This window comes from Anomaloglossus baeobatrachus, chromosome 8 (genome assembly GCF_048569485.1).
Source record: "Anomaloglossus baeobatrachus isolate aAnoBae1 chromosome 8, aAnoBae1.hap1, whole genome shotgun sequence".
In the NCBI taxonomy this organism is placed as follows: Eukaryota; Metazoa; Chordata; class Amphibia; order Anura; family Aromobatidae; genus Anomaloglossus; species Anomaloglossus baeobatrachus.
In genome coordinates, this window is record NC_134360.1 from 187269951 (window position 1) to 187291252 (window position 21302).

Sequence of the window (21302 nt, forward strand, 5' to 3'; positions counted from 1 at the left end):
CCGGGCAGTTTTTCACTCAGTAAGCAGGTCCAGTGTATGCACAGAGAACTCTCGGGGACTAATTGAAGCAAGAAGGAAATTTGCACAGCTCCTCTCCATGTCCAGAGAGCATTGATCAGTAATGTGGACCCAGGTTGGGCAAAGCGATCTGTTGATCCCTAGTTTGGACATATAAAAGGAAATCAAATGATGGAGGAAACCCCCTTTAACAAAATTAGCTAAATGTACTGTATAAGTAGACGTTTATGGCAGTGTCTCATTTTCGTAGCAGAAGGTAATATGGGCAGGGGTGGAAAAATCATTGGTACAACATGGTGCCCAAGCGGTAAGAAGTCCACATCCTCCTCCAAAGCAGGTGAAACAGTGCATTTTAATGAGTTATTGGTCTAAAAAGGGCCCATATACTCTTCTTGTATTGGGACCCTTTTCCGTCTGCATCTACCAGCGAATATGGGGCACATGCAGTGGCGTAACTAGAATTTGATGGGCCCTGGTGCAAAATTTGTACCGGGGCCCCCCCTGTACGTGCACCGACACTTAGGGTACGGGATAATGACACTGACACTCGGGGTACAGGATTATGATGCTGACACTTGGCTCTTACCCTCAGCACACAGCTTTCCCATGTTCTGATATCCATCTTGTCCTCGGCACCCAGCTTTCCCATGCTCTGCTATACATCATTCCCTCAGCACCCAGCTTTCCCATATCAGAGCATGGGAAATCTGGGTGCTGAGGGAAAGAGCCTTTTTTCCTCAGCATAAAACGTTCCCATCCCATGTTTGTATCTTTGTCCCCCCTCGTATATAGTTCTTCAAAAACTATAATGGCCCCCACATAGCCTTCCATATAGTATAAAGGGTCCCACATAACCCTTCATATATTAGAATACCCTTCCATAGTCCTCCATGTATTATAATGCATTTCCCATAGTCCTCCATGTATTATAATTCACCCCATAGTTCTCCATGTATTATACTGCACCACAGTCCTCCATGTTTTATAATGCACCCCCATAGTCCTCCATATATAAAGTAGCCTCCATATATTATAATGTAGCCCCCATAGTTCTATATGTATTACAATGCAGCCCCATAAACCTTCATATTGTATTATGCAGCCCCATACTTCTCCATGTACAATGCACTTATATAGTCCATGTATAAGGTGTCCTTCATGTTTATTATGCAGCCCCATAGACCTCCATGTATCATGCAGCCCCACAGACCTCCATGTGTCATGCAGCCAGCCCCCCCAGGGTCTCCATGTGTCATGCAGCAAGCCCCTTACCAGGCCTCCATGAGTCATGCAGCCAGCCTCACGCCCCCCCCCCCCCAGGACTCCATGTGTCCTGCAACCAATTTCCCCCGCAAGGACTCCATGTGTCCTGCAACCAGCACCTCCCAGGGCCTCCATGTGTCCTTCAGCCAGGGCCCCCCAAGGACTCCATGTGTCCTGCAGCCAGTGCCTCCCCAAGGACTCCATGTGTCCTGCAGCCAGCCTCCCCGTGTACTCACTGATTTATAAAGAAAAAAAAATAAAAAAACAAGTACTCACCTCTCCTCCTTCCACTGCAGTTCTGTCCTCACCTCTACTTGTTTCACCGCTGTCCGTCCTCACTTCTGTCATCGTTCCCCCGTGGCTCCGGTCGGCGTCCTCCTGTGCTCTGTGCTCTCACCACACACAGCAGTCGCACAGGAGGGATGTCACCGCGCAGACACAGGGGAAGACTGATGATGCATAGAGCGGCGCCGGCCACTCTATGCAATATCAAAGCAGAGCGCGGTGAGAGACGGGAGCGCGGTGAGAGACGGGAGCGCAGTGACGCCACTGCTGACACCAGACAGGGGGTGCCCGGTGTCAGCAGCGGCGACTGGGTCATATAGCAGCCGCCGCGTGGTCTGGTGCAGAACAGCGCAGCTCCTCTCACAGAAAGGAGCTGGCTGCTGATCTGCCGGGCGGCCGCGGGCCGCTGACCTCCGAGGCCTGGTCGCAATCACGACCGCTGCGACCGCGGTAGTTACACCCATGAGGACAGGTATATATATATATATATACAGTTCACAGTTTAGCATAAATTCTGCAGCTTGTCAGTGTACAGTTCAGTAAATGCTGCTGCAGGAAATCCTTATAAAATGAAAAATAAAATACTTTTCTGGCATAAGATGCACCCCAGATTTAGAGGAGGAAAATAGGAAAAAATAAGTTTTAATGTTGAAGAGGGTCCATTTTATAATCCCAGTGTGTCTTAATCCTAATGCTCACCAGGGGGGAGCGGCAGTGGTGTAGTGGCTTGGGAAGGTCACAGGAGGGTCGCGATTCTGCAGGCTTGGAGGAGGGGGTGTTGCGGCTCAGGAGGGTCAGCGATGCTGTGGCTCGGGGTGTAGCCATGGGCGCATTTGAATCCCTCGGCTATGGCTTACCAGGGCGGTGGTGATGGAGCAGGGTCACAGGATGCGCTCAAGGTTGTTGCAGCGGCCGCCATTGATCTGCGGGCGGGCTGTGGAGGTGTCACAACACAGGGTGTCATGGCGGCGGGTAGTCTGTGGAGGCAACTCGGCGGCAGGTGCATTGAGCTGACTGCCGGCTCCATTGAATCATCCGCGTTTGACGAGATGGACTTCAAGAAAATGGCCGCGGAGGTGGCGCGTGCGTAGATAGGACTCCATGGTCATTTTCTTAAAGTCCATTGTGTCAATCTGCGCAAGCGCTGCTTCTGTGGCCATTTTCTTGAAGTTCATCGCGTGAACTGTGAGCGATTCAATTGAGCCTGCAGTCAGCTCAATGCACCCGCCGCTGAGACACCCTCACAGCCCGCCTGCCCGCAGATCAATGCTGTCCACGCGACACCTCTGAGCGCATCTTATGAGCCCGCTCGATCACCGCCGCCTTCATAAAGCCATATCTGTTTTGTAAGATGCATCCTCATTTTACCGCCAGTTTTCAGGGGAAAAAAGTGCGTCTAACAAAGCGAAAAATATGGTAAATGAGAATTCTGAAGTATTGTGAACACGTTCAGGATCTTTTCCTTGCAGATTTGGTTGTAGAAAAAAAAACTGCAGCATGTCAATTCTTTCTGTGTTTCTACTATTTAATATATTTATTAATGATCTGGTGGATGGTTTACAGAGTAAAATATCAGTATTTGCAGATGATACAAAACTATGTAAGGTAGTTAACACAAAGGAGGACAGTTTGCAACTACAGATGGACTTGAGTAAATTGGAGAATTGGGCTGAAAAATGGCAAATGAGGTTTAACACAGATAAGTGTAAGGTTATGCACATGGGAAGGAGAAACAGATGCTACGATTACTTACTAAATGGGAAACTGCTGGGGAAATCAGACATGGAAAAAGACTTAGGCATCTTAGTGAATAAGAATCTAAATTGGAGTGCCCAGTGTCAGGCAGCAGCCACCAAAGCAAATAGGGTGATGGGATGCATTAGAAGAGGTCTGGGGGCACGAGATGAAAACATCATTCTCCCTCTGTACAAATCACTAGTCAGACCACACTTGGAGTATTGTGTGCAATTTTGGGCGCCGGTGCTGAAGAAAGACATTACTGAACTTGAAAGGGTTCAGAGGCGGGCTACTAAAATAATAAATGGAATGGGTGCATTACAATACACGGAAAGGTTATCAAAATTAGGTCTATTTACTCTAGAAAAGAGAAGACTTAGGGGAGACCTAATAAATATGTACAAATATATCAGAGGGCCATATAGAGATCTCTCCCATGATCTGTTTGTACCAAGGACTATGACAAGAACAAGGGGGCATTCTTTTCGATTGGAGGAAAGAAAATTCCTACATCAGCATAGAAGAGGGTTCTTCACGGTAAGAGCAGTGAGGCTCTGGAACTCTCTTCCTGAGGAAGTGGTGATGGCCAACTCACTGAATGAATTTAAGAGAGGAATGGATGCTTTTCTTGTTAGCAAAAGTATAGAAGGTTATAAATAGCATAATCTTACAGGTAGATAGAAGAGCGACCAAGATTATTAGAGGAATGGGGGGGGCTGCAATACCAAGACAGGTTATTAAACTTGGGGTTAGTTAGTTAGGAAAAACAAAGGCTTAGGGGGATCTAATCACAATGTATAAATATATGAGGGGACAGTACAGAGACCTTTCCAAAGATCTCTTTACACCTAGGCCTGCGACTGGAACACGGGGGCATCCGCTACGTCTTGAGGAAAGAATGTTTAATCATAATCACAGATGAGGACTCTTTACTGTACGAGCAGTGAGACTATGGAGCTCTCTGCCGTATGATGTTGTATTGAGGGATTCACAAGTAAAATTTAAGCAGAGCCTGATCGCATTAATTGAAAAATATAATATTACCAGTTATGTATATTGGATTTTATGACAGGGTGTTGATCCAGGGAACTAGTCTGATTGCCGTATGTGGAGTCAGGAAGGAATTTTTTTCCCCATTGGAGCTTATTTGACACATTGGGGTTTTTTTGCCTTCCTCTGGATCAACATGTTAGGCTACGGGTTGAACTAGCATCAAATGTGCACTACAGCACTAAACATTCCAAACTGTACTTATTTTAAAAATTTTTGAGATTTTTGGCAAAAAATTGCAATTTCTTGAGCTGCTTCGCCACGTCACGGCAAATCTCATTTGAAGCAGTCCTACACTAAAATATAAAAACTAAAATATTTGATGCCTTAGTGCACATTGGTGCTGGCTCTTTGTTGTTTTTTTGTTGAATTGGTCGGTGGTTGACCTCCACCTTGCTATGCACCCCAATTTGGGATGTATTCCATCTGTATAGATTTTGGCGTTTGGTGACTGTTCACATTGGGTCATCAGGCTTTGTCCACAGGCTATATATATACTTCATGCAGCATTTGCTTGGACCTGTCCCGCCCACAGCCATGACTCAGTCATGGGTACGGGACTGCAATAGACCAGGTGAGTGCTGCTGAGAGCAGTTCTGCTATTTATATGTGAGGCCGCATGGCACATTTTATAAAAATATTTTAGTGTAGGACTGCTTCAAATGAGATTTGCCGTGACGTGGCGAAGCAGCTCAAGAAATTGCAATTTTTTGCCAAAAATCTCAAAAAATTTTTATAATGCAGTTTGGAATATTTGATGCCTTAGTGCACATTGGTGCTGGCTCTTTGTTGTTTTTTTACGGGTTGAACTAGATGGACTTAGAGTCTCCCTTCAACCTTAAAAACTATGAAACTATGAAACTATGAATATGAAACTATGCTGCGTTTTCCCCATTAAAAGTAATGGAAAAAAAAAAACGAAACCAAAAATACATATAATGCACCAAATTGTGGCAAAACCCTTTGTTTTTGCTGCAGCATTTCTCCTGCCAGTAGATGCAGACTTGATGCAGAAATTTCTGCAAACAAATCTCCATCTTGTGCACATAGCGTTACAGTGTAATAGCACTCAGCAGTGCACAGTCATTTAGCCATATATAGTGCAAAGGACCTGGCTGCCTTCAACAAACTGCTCCAAATGCGTCCCCCACTGCTTACACTCATTGTATGGCACTGATTCTGTGGGTTGTGACCCCCACCAACTCATAGATCAGCCTCAGTCCCTTATCCCCCATCCCCCCAGATTCTAGTGTTCCAAGCACTGGCAGCTTGGTGAATCTTTACATGTTATAATAAAGATATAATGCAAAAAGGGCCAGATCCACTTTTCTGCATTATAGTTACTGTTGACCCTGTCCAGCACATGGCTGCCCATTACTACAGAGCTAATGGGAGAGGGAGGCAGCAGAAGCTGAGCGTCACAAACAAGTCACAAACTTTGTAACTGTGTCGGCCACTGTCTGCAGCCTCCAGTCCTGACCTGAATCTTCATTTCCTGCACTGCCGGCCCGACATGCATCCACAGTCACAAACAGCAGCCAGTCACTGTCTCCATACCCTGGCTGTAAAAGAGTAGATGACGCGGCACGCAGTCAGCCCGAGGTCACAGGTAAAGAGGCTGGAGGGGGCGGAGCCGGCCCCTTGTAAAAGAGATCGTATAGTATAGTTACAAGTTAAGTAATGCAGCTCTCGCTCCCTGACACGATCAGCTGTTTATCTTCAGGGCGGGCCCCTAACCTCCCGGGCCCGGTCGCAGTGGCGACCGCTGCGACCGTGGTAGTTACGCCCCTGGGCACATGATATTTAAAGAGGTTGTCCTGTTTAACAGTTCAAATACCCTGCTAGTCCCAGCGTCATATGTCCTACTCTTCCCAAATGCTTTTGTTGACATGCTGCAGTGGTAATGTCATGTCAACAGCATGTGACCACTGCAGGCAATCGCTGAGCATATATGTCATACTGATGTAAAATGCACACTATTAACTAGAGCAGTCATATGCTTGCACCCCTAAAAAATGGTTGCTAAAATAATACAGGGACAGCCGGGTCTACAACATTAATGTCTGCTTAACTTAAAGAAGAATCTGCTCTATTACATCCATATGTTCTAATAGACATTGGCAAAAGTGTTGGACCCTTAAAATTGTTACAGAAAATTTCTCCTTGAAAATTATTGCAATTACACATGTATTGTTATGCACATTTATTTCCTTTGTGTGTATTGGAAGAACAAAAAAAAGCACAGAAGATAAGGAAATTCTACATAATTTCACACAAAACTCCAAATATGGACAGGACAAAATTGTTGGCACCCTCAACTTGATATTTCGTTGCACCAACCTCTGGAATAAATATCTGCAATCAATGACTTCCTATAACCATCAATGAGCGTCTTACACTTCTCAAATGGAATTTTGGATTCTTCTTTTGCAAACTGCTCCAGAGTTTCTCATATTTTTAAGGGCACCTTCTCCCAACTGCAATTTTAAGATCTCTCCACTGGTGTTCAATGGGATTTAGATTTGGACTCAGTGCTGGCCAAGTCAGAACTCTCGAGCGCTTTGTTTCCATCCATTTCTTGGGGCTTCATAGGCCTTGTGCGCACTAGGCGTTTTTGCTGCGTTTTTAGTGGCGTTTTTTACCGCGTTTTTGCGCTGAAAACACAGTGACATTGCTTCCCCAGCAATGTCTATGAGTTTTCATTTTTGCTGTCCGGACACAGCGTTTTTTTGTAGCTGAGTTTTTGTGGTGACCACAAAAACGCAGCATGTCTATTATTTCTGCATTTTTCACTGCGTTTTTCTCCCATTGAATTCAATGAGATGTTCAAAAACGCAATGAAAAACGCATATAGCTGCGTTTCTATGACTACAAATGCAGCTATAAACGCAAGGGGTGGGTACTAAAGTGACGTGTACAGGAAGAGGATTCCTTCTGTTGGTAAACACAGAAGCATGAATCCTCCCGGTACCGTCACCGCTGCGTCCACCTCCAGTCCTGTGCATGTCAGCTCCCGTGCGGCGTCATGTCTGGGCGGGAGGTGGAGGCAGCGGCGAAAACAAAAGTGAACAGTAGAAAAAAAATGTCATACTCACCTGTCTGCAGACTCCTGGTGCCATGTCCGCTCCCAGCTCTTCTCCCGGTACCGCCGCTTCGGCTGTGTGCAGTCTCTCTGGGCACGTACGATGCCTGCATAATCTGGCAATGGATCACCTGATGCAGTCACCTGACACATCAGCTGATCGTAATTCTTGCGGTGTCGCCGGCTTTTTAGCGCCCGGCCGGCTTAACTTATCAGCTGATCCTGCTGTCAGGAGACTTCATCAGCTGATTACCGGCAGCTCCTGCAGCAATGGGACAGGATCAGACTCTCATCCAATCGCTCCAGGAGCTGCCGGTAATCAGCATGGACGTGACTCAGTATCAGCTTTTATACAATCAGCTGCTGTGTGATGTGATTCACGTCCTTTAACCTGACATCATCTGATCGCTTTGCCTTCCAGCAAACTGATCAGATGATATTGGATCCGGATTGGACGGCACGGGACCCTTGACCCAGGATTACTGCGGAGGGTGGTTCTTTATTTCAATAAAGATGGAGTCACTAATTGTGTTGTGTTATTTCTAATAAAAATATTTTTCTGTGTGTTGTGTTTTTTTTATTCTTACTAGAAATTCATGGTGGCCATGTCTAATATTGGCGTGACATCATGAATTTTGGGCTTAGGGCCAGCTGACAATATACAGCTAGTCCTAACCCCATTATTACCCAGCGAGCCACCTGACATCAGGGCAGCTGGAAGAGTTGGATACAGCGCCAGAAGATGGCGCTTCTATGAAAGCGCCATTTTCTGGGGTGGCTGCGGACTGCAATTCGCAGCGGGGGTGCCCAGAAAGCATGGGCACCCTGCACTGTGGATTCCAGTCCACAGCTGCCTAGCTGGCTGGACTCAAAAATTGAAGCACACGTCATTTTTTTTTAATTATTTCTTGAAATTCCTGAAATAAAAAAAAAAAGGGGCTTCCCTATATTTTTGATGGCCAGACGGGTACAAATAGGCAGCTGGGGGTTGGGGGCAGCCCGTACCTGCCTGCTGTACCTGGCTAGCATACAAAAATATAGCAAAGCCCATGTCATTTTTTTTTTTGGGGCAAAAAACTCCTGCAGACAGTCCTGGATGGAGGATGCTGAGCCTTGTAGTTCTGCAGCTGCTGTCTGCTCTCCTGCATACACTAGTTCTGCAGCTTGTTCCTACAAAAGACCTCCATATTTTTATATATACTGTCAATAAGCATAAAGAACCAAATGTATCGGTTTCCTAATAAATATGCTTTATTTCATACAAATTTTTAATTTTACATATATTATCATAGGGATGCAAAAAAGTGAACAAGGCAAGATACAACGATGTGCACATGTTAAAACTGCAAACTGCAGGGGGGTGTGTCTGAATAAACAGCGTCTGAGGGAAAAAGTCATATAACATTAATAATCATCACAACTCTCCATGGATGGAATATGGATACTCATGTCAGTATGTGAGCATGTCAATCACATGTGGGATCGATAATAAACATGGCAAATAGACAGTCAGCAAGTATGATATACAATTACAAATGGCACATACATAAATGCACATATCAATTCCCAATTGTTGCAGCAAAACCGCATTTGACAAGTAGAGTACGTGTTAGCAGACCACACAATACCAGGGTCTGTCTCACATGGAGGATTGCGGAACCACCTGGGACCATGTATAAGTATAATAACCTACCCAAGTGTCACCGCAGACACCGTACAGACACACCACCCTGCACTTCTTCGCGTTTCGCTATCGCTTCGTCGGGAGGTGCAGGTGTGGTGTGTAAGGCTGCCTTTTAACCCGGACAAGTAAAACTTACTGTCCTATGGCGGCGCGCTCCGGTGATCAGATGTCCAACTTCCACTGCGACCGGCGTACAGGAACACAGTGCGCGCATGCGCGCACACTCTGCACCCGATAGGACGCCAGGCACAGGGGAGGAGAGGAGATCAGACCACCGTGCGCGCACAGGACAGAAGCCAGAACCGCCATTTTTGAAGAGGTATGCACAGAGGGCAAACATGCAATTGCAATTATAAAATAAAATAAACAATTGTATTTCACTATATTTTTAAAACAAGCATGAGATACTCTGAGAATTCCCAGATCAGGCCGGTTCCTCTTCTCTATAGTAGATTGTTGTGCTTTTCCATATGTCCAAGAAAAAAACAGCCATATCAAAAAAATATATTAAAATAAAATATTAAAACATGTGGTGAGCAACAGGCAGCCAGAGATCCAACACCTCTTACCAGGACAGAACCGTGAGCCCAATCAGTCATTAAGTTAAATTAAAAATGGTTTATAACTAATAACATCATTTAGACCTTTGGGTTTAACAGTGTCTAAGATTGTTATCCATCGGGCTTCCTTTTGATGTAGTAGATTTTTCATATCTCCTCCTCTTGCCCCAAAGTGGATCTTCTCTATACCCCTAAATTTAAGTAATAGCCAATTGCAATTGTGCTTATCTTTAAAATGTTTAGGAATATTTTTTAAAAGGCAAATTTCTTCGGGTTTGTGTATCTTGACAGCATTTTTTATATCCCGGATATGCTCCAGAATACGTACCCGGAACTCCCGAGTAGTCAAACCGACATAAATCAGTCCACAAGGACAAATGGCCCAGTAGATGATCCAGGAGGTTCGACAGTTAATAAAGTGTACAATTTTGTATATATTTTCCTGAGACGAGTCCCAGAACTCCTCCACACGATCAATTTGTGAGTAAGCTCCACAGTCACCACATGACCGTGAACCCCACCTTGGACCTTTATTGATGCCAAAAAGATTCCTCTCTACTTTAGGGGTATAGTGACTCCTCACAATCTGATCTTTTAGGGTTTTAGCCCTTTTTGGTGTTATTGCCGGACGGGGAGTTAAAGTACTGGCTAGATCATTGTCAGTTAAAAGTACCGACCAATATCTATTAACAATCTCGGACATCTCCCTCCATTGGACATCTCCACTAGTTCTGCAGCTGTCTGCTCTCCTGCATACAGTGAAGAACATATTGAAGAAGGAAATGACATCAGACCTTTTTTTTTTCTTTCATCAACAATCTTTAATGACATTGTTCACTGATTAAAAACGAAGTGAGCAAAAATGCAGCAAAAAACGCACCAAAACGCGGTAAAAATGCATGCGTTTTTGCAGCGTTTTTTTTGCCGCGGGTGCGTTTTTAAGACAAAAAGCACATAAAAACACAGCGTGAAAAAAACGCCTAGTGCGCACATACCCTTAAGGTATATTTGGGGTCATCATCCTGCCAGAAGAGCGATGACCTAGGACGCAAACCCAGATTTCTGACACTGGGCACTATATTGAGATCCTTTGGTAATCTTCAGATTTCATGATGCCTTGCACACAGTCAATGCACCCAGTAGCAACAAAACAACCACAAAACATCTTTGAACCGTCACCATATTTGACTGTATGTACTGTGTTCTTTACTTTGTAGGCTTCATTCTGTTTTTGGTAATGTGATGTCACCACTAGGGGTGTCAACACACCATGTGGGACAAGATCAATTACAAGTGGGAACTAGAGCAGTCTGTAACAAGAACAACCACTAGAGGGAGCCAAAGCACACAGTGTCCTAGGTAGCTAAGTGGCTGCTAAGAGGAGTCATACTAGGCGGGTCAGAGCCGAGAGGGAACATAGTACAAGGGAGGAGACAGAGTCAGGGTCAGGGACAGGCCAGAAGTCAGTAACTGTAAGAGCAAGCCAAAGGAGGGAGTGCAGGGACGGGACAAAAAACAGGGAGGAGGGAGGCACGGAAGGTAAGACAAGACGGAGGAGATGGGAGACAGTGAGGTCAGGCAGAATGGATGTCAGGCAGGTCAGGAAAGGTCGGGGGAAGTAACGGACAGAATCTAGAGTACCTATAGGGACCAGGTGAGCACGCTACAGAGCAGGACTATAACTGGCACCGTGATGATGGAGGGAACTTCTTGATAACGCGGCATGCTCCCAGGAATGAGGCATAGAGGGACAGTGTTACGGGGGGCTGTCTGATAATAACCGAAAGGAGTATCAGACAGTCAGGGTCCACCGTGCAAAGACTTTGCTGCAGACTATGGCAGAGTGCAATACCTCTGTTAACTCACAGAAGGATATAATAAGTAAGTAAAGCAATTCCTCCCTTACTTGGAGGGTGTGTGGAATGATCTCTGTTAATAATCACAGAGACAAAGGCAATGTGTGCGAAATGGCACCTACCTAGGTTCGCTCTTCTAGTGGTGCAAAAGAGACGAACAGCAGCATAAGCCGCACAAAGCTCCTACCTGCGTTCGCTCCACTAGTGTGCGAGGACACGAACCACTAGATATGGCACCTGCCTAGGTCCGCTCTTCTAGTGGTGCAAAAGAGACGAACAGCAGCGTAAGCCGCACAAAGCTCCTACCTCTGTTCGCTCCCCTAGTGTGCGAGGATACGAACAACTGCCAGACGCAGTATAAGGAACGTTACCCTAGCGGCAACGTCCACCTACGAGTAGAATCACAAGGCCCAGCCAGACCATGTGCCTCAGGCACCTGCCTATGTCCGCTCCCCTAAGAGGTAAGGATACGGACAGCAGCCGAAGCTGTAAGGTATAAGAACGCTACCCTGCCGGTAGCGCTCACCTAGCATAGACAGAGGAATGCCTAGAGGAACGCGCACAGAGCGTCTACTCATATGCATGAACCAAGAGGACTGAGCACCATGCGGCGTGTGTCAGGGTCTTATATAGACTCTGTGCCTCATCCAAGATGGAGGACACCAGAGCCAATCCGCTGCCAGAACGACAGGAGTGACGTCATGCTGGCCTATCACCAAGCAAGACGTCACAAGCACATGACCAGCGACCAATCGGCATAGAAGGTGTCAGAGACATGTGACCTCGTGTCAGCGATGATGTCACCCGCACATGTGCAATGGCTCCAAGATTGGACTTAGTCTCCGGCGCTCGCACATGTGCAGTAGCAAGAAATCTGGACTTAGTCTCCAGCGCTCGCACATGTGCAGTAGCAAGAAATCTGGACTTAGTCTCCGGCGCTCGCACATGTGCAGTAGCAAGAAATCTGGACTTAGTCTCCAGCGCTCGCACATGTGCAGTAGCAAGAAATCTGGACTTAGTCTCCAGCGCTCGCACATGTGCAGTAGCAAGAAATCTGGACATAGTCTCCAGTGCTCGCAGCAACCGTAACAGTACCTCCCCCTCAAGGGCCCCCCTCCCGGCGACGCAGGTAATCGGCAACTAAGTCGGGAGCATGGACAGCCTCCTCAGGCTCCCAAGAGCGATGTTCCGGGCCATAGCCCTCCCAATCTATCAAGAAGAACCTGCGCCCTCTAACCATCTTAGAACCAACTATGGCTCGTACCTCATAGCTAGAGCGAGAGGAATCAGAGGCAGGAGAGTGCACTTCACGAGCGTGAGGTAAAATAGCCGGCTTTAGCAGTGAGACATGGAATTTGTCATGAATCCTAAGATGGACAGGTAACTTCAATTGATAGACTACAGGATTTACCTGTCGAAGAACCTCATAAGAACCCAGGAAGCGAGGAGCAAATTTGACAGAGCTCACTCTAAGTCTCACGTGTTTTGCAGAGAGCCACACAAAGTCCCCTGGAGAAAAGACAGGAGCCGGGCGACGAAACCGATCGGACACCGTCTTCATACGGTCCTTAGCTGCTTGGATCGACTCTTGAGTCCGATCCCAAACCTCTCTGGCATTAGTTGCCCAGTCGGCCACAAGAGGAGGAGGTGCAGCAGCGGGAAACGGTACCGGTACCCTAGGGTGTTGCCCATTATTGAGTACGAACGGTGTCTGCCCAGTGGCCTCAGCCAGCGAATTGTTAAGGGCAAATTCTGCCCAGGGTAGGAGGGAGGACCAGTTATCGTGGTTCTCAGCAACAAAGTGTCGAAGGTATATAATCATAGATTGATTGGTACGTTCAACCAAACCATTAGTCTCCGGATGGTATGCCGAAGAGAGATTCAACTCAATTTGCAGAAGGCTACAAAGATCTCGCCAGAAACGGGAAGTAAATTGCGGGCCTCTATCACAAATGATACGATCTAGCATCCCGTGAAGCCTAAAGACATGCTTGAGGAATAGTTTGGCTAGTACCCTGGAAGATGGGATTCTCGATAACGGTACGAGATGAACCATCCGGGAGAAATGGTCCGTAATGACCCACACAAATCTATGTCCCTGTGAACATGGAAGATCACCCACAAAGTCCATGCCTACCACCTCCCATGGTCTATCTGGCACTGGTAAAGGATGCAAGAGCCCAGCCGGTCTCTGCCGTAATGGACGGTTGCGAGCACACGAGTAGCAGGAACCGACATATCTCTTGACGTGGCTGGCTAAGTGTGGCCACCAATACCACCTCTCCAGTAACTCTCGTGTCCGCCTAATACCAAAATGCCCACCCACCTTTGAGGTGTGGGCCCATGACAGTATATCATTCTGTCGATCAGGCGGAACAAAGGTCTTGCCCGGTGGGATTTGGTCTAACGTCACAGGGGAGAGCGTATGAAAAACCCTGGAGGGAAGGATAAGACGAGGTTCGTCAATCTCTTCCTGGGTAGAAAGCATAGAGCGAGACAGGGCGTCTGCCTTGTTATTCTTACTCCCAGACAGATAGTTGATGGAGAAGTGAAAGCGGGAGAAAAACGAGGACCAGCGGGCTTGGCGAGGATTCAGACGCTGAGCGGTTTGTAAGTACGTCAGATTCTTATGGTCTGTATAGACCTGGAAAGGATGTTTCGCTCCTTCCAGCAAGTGACGCCACTCCTCCAAGGCTAATCTCAAGGCGAGCAGTTCCCTATCCCCAATGGTATAGTTTCTCTCTGCCGGTGAAAAGGTTTTAGCAAAGAAGAAACACGGCCTTTTTCTACCTGCACCGTTCTTTTGATACAAGACCGCACCAGCACCCACTGAAGAGGCATCAACCTCTAAAAGGAAGGGCTTATTCTCATCGGGTCTTTGAAGAACGGGAGCAGTTGAAAAGTGTCTTTTTACTGCCTCAAAAGCCTGAGATGTCTCAGTAGACCAGGCTTTGGGATTAGCACCTTTCTTAGTTAAGGCCACCAAAGGGGCCACCAAAGTAGAAAAATGGGGTATGAACTGCCTGTAATAATTTATGAATCCTAAGAAGCGTTGCACCGCCTTCAAGGAATGAGGTTCGGACCATTGCAGGACAGCAGAGAGCTTCGCAGGATCCATAGCCAGACCCTCTTGTGAGATAATGTAACCCAAAAAAGGCAATGAGGACTGCTCGAATACACATTTCTCGAGTTTAGCAAACAATGAGTGCTCCCTTAAACGGGAAAGGACACGAACGACATCCTGACGATGAGTCTCCAGATCAGGAGAAAAAATCAGGATGTCGTCCAGATACACCACTACTGAGGATAACAGTAAATCCCTGAACACATCGTTTACGAAGTCCTGAAATACTGCGGGTGCATTACATAACCCAAAAGGCATGACGAGGTATTCATAGTGACCGTCTCGGGTGTTAAAAGCGGTCTTCCATTCGTCACCCTTTCGAATTCGTACCAAGTTATACACACCCCGCAGATCCAACTTCGTAAAAACTTGAGCTCCTCTCAGTCTGTCAAAGAGCTCCGAAATTAAAGGTAATGGGTATTTGTTCTTTATTGTGATTGCGTTGAGACCCCTGTAATCTATGCAGGGACGCAAATCACCCTCTTTCTTCCGAACAAAGAAGAACCCAGCTCCCGCGGGAGAGACAGACTTACGAATGAACCCCTTCTCTAAACTCTCTCTTATATAGGTCGACATGGCCTCAGACTCAGGTATCGACAGGGGGTAAACCCTGCCTTTAGGTGGAACCGAACCTGGGATAAGGTCTATGGCACAGTCATACGGCCTATGGGGTGGAAGAACCTCAGCACCCTGTTTGGAGAACACGTCAGCGAAATCCAAATAGGGTGTAGGTATGGGAGAGAGATCAGTTGATGCAACCGCAACGACCTTAGGTGGTAAGGGAAGACATTGGGACTGACATTTCGAACCCCAACTAATAATGCTGTCAGACTCCCAGTCAATGTGAGGAGCATGAGTCCGAAGCCATGGAAGACCCAGAAGGACGTCGTCTATACCCTCAGGCAAAACAAGAAAAGAAATCTCCTCTATGTGACCCTGAGACAGGGAAAGGCGCAAGGGAACTGTCCTCAATGTAATGGAGTCAGACAACATAGTTCCATTAACAACACGGACAGGAATAGGCGCCTCTAACATGATAGAGGGAATATTGTGTCCCTTTACAAATCCTGAGGACACAAAAATCCCGTCAGCTCCGGAATCCACAAAAGCCATAATAGGCCATGTATTCTCAGATAACGAGAGCTGACCTGGGATACAACACTTAGAGGGTGCAGAAGACGTCTCTAGTAACCCCCCTCTAATGGTTACTAGGCCAGGGAGTTTCCCTGACGACTAGGACACTTGTTGGCATAGTGCCCAGCCTGACGACATACGTAACATATAGGAGGACCAGACTTGCGTAGTCTGGAGAACGTATGACCTAACTCCATAGGAGTGGGAGATGTTTCAGATGCTGAGGAAGATGGTAGTGGACCCTCAACAACTGGAATAGCCCGATGCTTAGGGCGTGAGGAAGAGACCTCGAGTCTACGTTCCTTATGGCGTACATCGATCCTCGTTGCTACTGTGATCAAGTCCTCCAGAGAAGCAGGGACCTCACGAGTAGCAAGGGCATCCTTGACATAGCCTGCCAACCCTCTCCAGAAGATAGGAATCAACACCTTCTCTGGCCAATCTAGTTCTGCCACCAGAGTTCTAAAAGCAATGGCATAAGAACTAGTGGATAACGAACCCTGAGATAGATCTAACAGTCTCAGAGCCGCATCATGGGTAACCTGCGGACCCATGAATACCGCCTTAAGAGCATCAAGAAAGTCTTGATGTCTCAGAGTAACCACATCAGAGCGCTCCCATAGGGGAGTCGCCCATTCTAAGGCTTTGTCCTGAAGTAAGGAGATGATAAAGCCTACTCTGGACCTCTCCGTAGAGAAGCGAGAAGAGTTGACCTCTAGGTGTATCTGACACTGACTAATGAAACCACGACATGATCTGGCATCGCCAGAATATCTGTTTGGCAGAGCAAGTCGAGGATCATGTGCAGATGTCACCATGGTCTGAGGTTTATCCTCTATACTCTTGAGCCGTGACTCAAGTACTTGTATGTAACGGTGTAACTGCTGATATTCTGCCATAACTGCCAGACCCTTGGCTCAGTCCTAATGTTACGGGGGGCTGTCTGATAATAACCGAAAGGAGTATCAGACAGTCAGGGTCCACCGTGCAAAGACTTTGCTGCAGACTATGGCAGAGTGCAATACCTCTGTTAACTCACAGAAGGATATAATAAGTAAGTAAAGCAATTCCTCCCTTACTTGGAGGGTGTGTGGAATGATCTCTGTTAATAATCACAGAGACAAAGGCAATGTGTGCGAAATGGCACCTACCTAGGTCCGCTCTTCTAGTGGTGCAAAAGAAACGAACAGCAGCATAAGCCGCACAAAGCTCCTACCTGCGTTCGCTCCACTAGTGTGCGAGGACACGAACCACTAGATATGGCACCTGCCTAGGTCCGCTCTTCTAGTGGTGCAAAAGAGACGAACAGCAGCGTAAGCCGCACAAAGCTCCTACCTCTGTTCGCTCCCCTAGTGTACGAGGATACGAACAACTGCCAGACGCAGTATAAGGAACGTTACCCTAGCGGCAACGTCCACCTACGAGTAGAATCACAAGGCCCAGCCAGACCATGTGCCTCAGGCACCTGCCTATGTCCGCTCCCCTAAGAGGTAAGGATACGGACAGCAGCCAAAGCTGTAAGGTATAAGAATGCTACCCTGCCGGTAGCGCTCACCTAGCATAGACAGAGGAATGCCTAGAGGAACGCGCACAGAGCGTCTACTCATATGCATGAACCAAGAGGACTGAGCACCATGCGGCGTGTGTCAGGGTCTTATATAGACTCTGTGCCTCATCCAAGATGGAGGACACCAGAGCCAATCCGCTGCCAGAACGACAGGAGTGACGTCATGCTGGCCTATCACCGAGCAAGACGTCACAAGCACATAACCAGCGACCAATCGGCATAGAAGGTGTCAGAGACATGTGACCTCGTGTCAGCGATGATGTCACCCGCACATGTGCAATGGCTCCAAGATTGGACTTAGTCTCCGGCGCTCGCACATGTGCAGTAGCAAGAAATCTGGACTTAGTCTCCAGCGCTCGCACATGTGCAGTAGCAAGAAATCTGGACTTAGTCTCCAGCGCTCGCACATGTGCAGTAGCAAGAAATCTGGACATAGTCTCCAGTGCTCGCAGCAACCGTAACAGACAGGCTCCTCCAACCAGGAAACACCGCCAACAAAATCAGGTGACTGATACAACTCTGTGACAAAAGAGTGCAAACAGTAGAATGATGGGCTTTGCCAAAATGTTCTATCATCCACAAGACGCTTTCCCAGAAGGATTTAGGCTTACTTACATATATTTTGGCAAAGTGTAGTCTAGCTTTTTTTGTCTCTGTGTCAGCAGTGGGGTCCTCCTGGATCTCCTGCTATAGCAAATGTCGACGAATAGTTTTCACTGATACTGATGCACCCTAAAGCTGGTGTCACACATAACGACGACGACAACGACGTCGCTGCTACGTCACCATTTTCTGTGACGTTGCAGCGACGTCCCGTCGCTGTCGCTGTGTGTGACATCCAGCAACGACCTGGCCCCTGCTGTGAGGTCGCCGGTCGTTGCTGAATGTCCAGCTTCATTTTTTGATCGTCACTCTCCCGCTGTGACACACACATCGCTGTGTGTGACAGCGAGAGAGCGACGAAATGAAGCGATCAGGAGCCGGCACTGGCAGCTGCGGTAAGCTGTAACCAGCGTAAACATCGGGTAACCAAGGGAAGACCTTTCCCTGGTTACCCGATGTTTACGCTGGTTACCAGCCTCCGCTCTTGCTGCCAGTGCCGGCTCCTGCACTGTGACATGTGGCTGCAGTACGCATCGGGTAATTAACCCGATGTATACTGTAGCAAGGAGAGCAAGGAGCCAGCGCTAAGCAGTGCGCGCGGCTCCCTGCTCTCTGCACTGTGACATGTAGCTGCAGCACACATCGGGTTAATTAACCCGATGTGTACTGTACCTAGGAGAGCAAGGAGCCAGCGCTAAGCGCGGCTCCCTGCTCTCTGCACATGTAGCACAGCGACGTTATGATCGCTGCTTCTGCTGTGTTTGACAGCTAAGCAGCGATCATAACAGCGACTTACAAGGTCGCTGTTACGTCACCGAAAATGGTGACGTAACAGCGACGTCGTTGTCGCTGTCGCTTAGTGTGACACCAGCTTAAGCCTGCAGGACAGCTTCAATTTCTTTGGAACTTGATTGGAGCTGCTTATCCACCATCCGGACTATTCTGCGTTGCAATTGTTCATCAGTTTTTCTCTGCCGTCCACGTCCAGGGAGATTAGCTACAGTTCTATGGGTGCTAAACTTCTTGATTGTGTTGCGGACTGTAGACAAAGGAACATGAGCATCTCTGGAGATGAACTTGTAACCTTGAGATTGTTGACATTGTTCAACCACTTTTGTTCTCAAGTCATCAGACATTTCTCTTCTCGTCTTTCTATTCTCCTTGCTTAGTGTGGCACACATAGACACATAATGCAAAGGCTGATTCAATTTCTTCCCTTTTTATCAAGTTTCAAGTCTGACTTTCTTATTGCCCACACCTATGACAGGTGAGTTTGAATGACCATCACATGGGTAAAACAAAGTTGTATACCCACAATTTTAGAAAGGTGATAATTTTATCCTGCCCATTTTTAGGGTTTTGTGTAAAATTATGTCCAATTGACCTCTTTTTCTCCCTTTTTTGTGATGTTACTGAAAATTTAGAGCTTACCTTCAAACTATTCATACTTATATAACATCTCTTTTAGATTTTATGATGTACACTGCAGAGGTAATTATGATTTTTTACATAGAACAACACTTTATGGAAAGAATCCTTCTTAAATTTCAAAACTGTTTATTCCTAGTTATTTAAGTATTCAGCACTATATTATATATACAGTTACCAGGTAATATAATCCCCATCATAAATACATTATAGAATATGGTAATTAAATTATTCCTAGAAAATGGATGTTGGCAAATTTTGATAAATGACTCTGCTTGGGTCAATTTACTGTGTTAATTATTTTTCTGGTAATGTGCAGTGAGCTGATCCAGGTAAGTCATTTATATTTATACATACCTAGAAACATTATGCCTTTTAATTTAGTGTTTTTTCTACATTGAGCTGTAATACATTATCACAGATACAACTCTCTCTTAAATCTAATGACATTTTTTTAGATTACAAGCCTCCCAGTGGTGCCCTTATAATGAGGCAAAAATCTCAGGCAACAAGTTTTAAAGGCCAACAAAATTAAGAGAATTAATTAACGTAATTATGCAAAGGTTTACAGGTTGTGTTTTATTTTATTTGTATATGTTGATTAAAATTCTTAACTCATATATGGTACAAATATCCTAAATAGCCTGAAAAGATGATTGCACGAATGCCATTTCAGCTGCCATGTAAATATACACCGTATATTTTTTTGGTTTATAAGACGCACCCCAAATTAGAGAAAAAGAAAGGTGAAAAAAAGGGGGTCCTTCTTGCAATCCAGTGGTCTTTTACTGGGGGGGGGTGGCAACAGTGGTGGATCGGTGTCACAGGAGGCAGGGGGGGTGGAGGAGGGCGATGATGCAGATGGTGCGGGTGGTGGGTGTCCCAGATGATGGGAGGTAGGCAACTTCCAGAAACTGTTGGCAGTGCAGGCTCCAAAAAAATGGCGCCGGGAGTCGGCGCGTGCGCAGATTGAGGTTTCGGCACAATGACAAGCCGAGATCTCATCTGCGCACGCACCACCTCTGGGCGCCATTATCCTTAAGTCTGCTGCTGGGAGATCAATGGACTGGAGGAGATGCATGCACAGATGAGATCTTGAGCCGAGAGCTTCATCTGCGCATGCACTGCCTCTGGGCACCATTATTTGAACCATGCACTGCTGACATTTTCAGGATGCCCCTGGCTCACAGCCCACCACCGTACTGGCCCCAGCACAGCCCGCTGCCACACAGGCCCCAGCACAGCCCTCCACCGTACAGGCACCAGCACTGCCCGCTGCCACAACAGGCTCAGCACAGCTTGCTGCTTCAACAGCCTCAGCACAGCCTGCTGCAACACAGGCCCCAGCACAGCCTGCCACTGCACAGGCCCCAGCACAGTCCACCGCTGCACAGGCCCCAGCACAGCACCTGTGTGCCTCCTGTGACCCCTCTCCACCACCTCCTGGTAAGGTGCATTCGGATTTTAAGACACACCCCTTACTTTCCTCCCAATTTTTGGGCAGGAAAAGTACGTCTTATAATCCAAAAAAGACGGTAAGTATCATCAAGGTTGTACCTTCATATGTGTACATTACAATGTAATGAATTGAATTTACCAACACTTCTATTATTTTTATTGTTTTGTTTGTTTGTTTGTTTGTTTGTTTTTATGGTTGGTTATTTTTTATTATTATTATTATTTTTTTTTTGTTGAGTCATTTTGTAGGTTTTTAAGCAATTTGTGCCAAATAATAAGTTCAGATATACTAATTGAGACTCACCCTAGCGTGCTACAATTTTGGTGAAATCTAATGGCATCGTCATTGATAGATTGTTACAATTGACCCTACCCGGATGTAGCACATGCCAGTTTGTTGGCTGTCACTGCTTCAGCGGCAGCTTAGTTTATCTATTCTATTTGTATACTGTA